The sequence below is a fragment of the Macaca thibetana genome, chromosome 2 (genome assembly GCF_024542745.1).
Source record: "Macaca thibetana thibetana isolate TM-01 chromosome 2, ASM2454274v1, whole genome shotgun sequence".
Taxonomy (NCBI): Eukaryota; Metazoa; Chordata; class Mammalia; order Primates; family Cercopithecidae; genus Macaca; species Macaca thibetana.
In genome coordinates, this window is record NC_065579.1 from 148,578,838 (window position 1) to 148,581,631 (window position 2,794).

Genomic DNA, 2,794 nt, shown 5'->3' on the forward strand with positions numbered 1-2,794 from the left:
ACCAGCAATTAATTAACAATTAATTGTTGATTCTATTTACAGCTATAATTGTCTCACTTTCTCATATCTAATATTGCATACTTTCATTCTATTTCTCACTCTTTCTGTCTTGCTTGTCAGACTTGCCAGAAACTTATCTATTTTCCTGATCTTTGCAAAGAAACAATTCTTGATTCCTTTTCTCAATTGTGCCTACTAGTTGCTTTCTAATTAATTAACTTCTGCTTTTATCTTTATTAATTCCTTTTCTGCTTCATGCTGTTATTTTATTTTTTTTATTCAAGGTTTCTATTTTTATTCAACTATAAGCAAACAGCAGAATTACAACATTCAGCAACTCCAGACCAGCTTTTCTTATCCCCATGAAGAATGATCAATTTAATAGACACAGATTGAAGGATTCCTGATAAGCTGTCAGCTGGCACTGCTATGGGTCTAGATGGTCATGCCCCAACAACAGCAAAGTCACTCTCTCTACTGTTTTTTCCAGGAATGCTCTTTAAAGGGACCAGAACGAGACACTGACACCTATTAAGGCATCTGCGATGTGCCATGTTAGGGTTTAGCCTCAGTGCCAGCCTCTGGTTGTCAAGGTGAATGACAGCACCATAAAAACACACTGTGTACAATTCTGTACTCAGGAGCACAAAGGCAGAGGCAACCAGTTCTTTTTTTTTTTTAACCTCCAAAAAAGATTCGTTGATGCTTTCCTTTATTACTATAGACATGGTCTTTTTCCCCCCAATTTTTCTTTCTTTAAATTCTGGGTTGCTATTTTTTTGTTATTATTATTCTACTTTAAGTTCTGGAGTACATGTGAAGAACGTGCAGGTTTGTTACACAGGTATACATGTGCCATGGTGGTTTGCTGCACCCATCAACCCATCATCTAGATGAGATATTTCTCTTAATGCTACCTCTCCCCCAGCCCTCTATGCCCCAACAGGCCCTGGTGTGTGATGTTTCCCTCCCTGTGTCCATGTGTCCTTGTTGTTCAACTCCCACTTATGAGTGAGAACATGCGGTGTTTAGTTTTCTGTTCTTGTGTTAGTTTGCTGAGAATTATGGTTTCCAGCTTCATCCGTGCCCCTGCAAAGGACATGAACTCATCCTTTTTTATGACTGCATAGTATTCCATGGTGTATATATGCCACATTTTTCTAATCCAGTCTACCATTGATGGGCATTTGGGTTGGTTCCAAGTCTTTGCTATTGTGAACAGCGCCACAATAAACATACGTGTGCAAGTGTCTTTGTAGTAGAATGACATATGAAAAAAATGCTCGTCATCACTGGTCATTAGAGAAATGCAAATCTAAACCACAATGAGATACCATCTCATGCCAGTTAGAATGACGATCATTAAAAAGCCAGGAAACAACAGATGCTAGAGAGAATGTGGAGAAATAGGAACGCTTTTATGCTGTTGGTGGGAGTGTAAATTAGTTCAACCATTGAGGAAGACAGTGTGGCAATTCCTCAATGATCTAGAACTAAAAATACCATTTGACCCAGCAATCTCATTACTGGGTTGCTATTTTTACATTAACAATTTGATGACCCTACAACAGTCATCCAAAATATCTCCCATATGGAGTTTAAATTTGATCAAAACATAAACCTGACTGAGTGAATGAGTGACTAGAATTATAAAGCACAGGCAGCAGGAAAAGTCACCATAAACTGCCATCTGAATGCTTAGGTCTTGCCTGTGCAAAAGGGAGTGGGAAGAGGAGAAATCTGCACACAACACTGAACTGGGGAACACGACTTGGGACCTCCAGGACAGTTCAGGTCCCTGAGCTGCCCCCTACTTCCTAGACAGCTGTTCCTACAGTTTAGGCATTTAGTAGTCCCACTCAGCCTGGAAACATGTGCTGGCCACCAGGACCTGGAGCTCGTACTTTTTATGGACGGACGCCCCCTTGAATTTGCCACGGTGGTCTCCAGATAGGTTGCTTAAGATGGACTCTTCACACCTCAGCAGCCTGTCCTGCTGGTGAACCAGCCAGACATAGCGGTGGAGGCCTGTGGTCTTGTAAGGCCCCGAACCTAGGTAATTGGAGAGGACTGTGCCACTGTTGATGTCATTATCCTTCATGTTGACCACCAGGATATGATGCCATTCACTGTATTTGGGATCCTTCCCCGTGGGAGCACCCGGGGCTGTCAGGACCAAGGTGCAGGGTTTCTCCAAATCAAGAGCATCCCACAAAATGCTAGTGGGTCTGTTCTTAACCTGGGTGGGCGTCAGCACTCTGCCCAGCTCGTGCACCTCTGCCCCGCCGTAGGTGACATGCAGTGGGTGCTGCAGTTGCTCGTCCACTTTCTGCAGGCTCAAGGGCCAGACCACTTGCTAAGGTCCACCTGCATGGGGCGGGGATGAGTGGAGCGTGCAGCCGGGAAGTGCCACTGTAGGCATAGGCCAGGCGCAGGCGGCAGCGGCGACTCAGAGACCTCAGCCTGGTTTTATTTTATAGTTATCTTTTTAATCCCATGAAAGTAGTTATTGTTCATTTATTTTCATTATTTTTTACTGGTTAATAAAGCCATTTAGATCCTGAGTCCAGTGTAACTGCCACTGTAGTGAAGAGGTGGCCTCATAGGAGCTGGGACTGGCAGGGGAAGAATGACCAATCCCTGTACAGTAGTGGAGTAGAAGGGTAGAATAAGAAGGGTAGAATGAGCCTTCTGTTTTCCTGGTCATAGATATTCCTTTACTGTATCTATTTTAACGGTGGAAAATAGTTCATCATGGGGATGTATTACAATTTGTGACCACAATCTCCAAATA

General features: G+C 43.2%; 1 pseudogene; it reads right to left on the minus strand.

Annotated features, from left to right (window-relative positions):
- Positions 1–1,731: 1,731 nt before the first annotated feature.
- On the minus strand, positions 1,732–2,572 carry LOC126949164 (phosphatidylethanolamine-binding protein 1-like; annotated as a pseudogene).
- Positions 2,573–2,794: the final 222 nt, after the last annotated feature.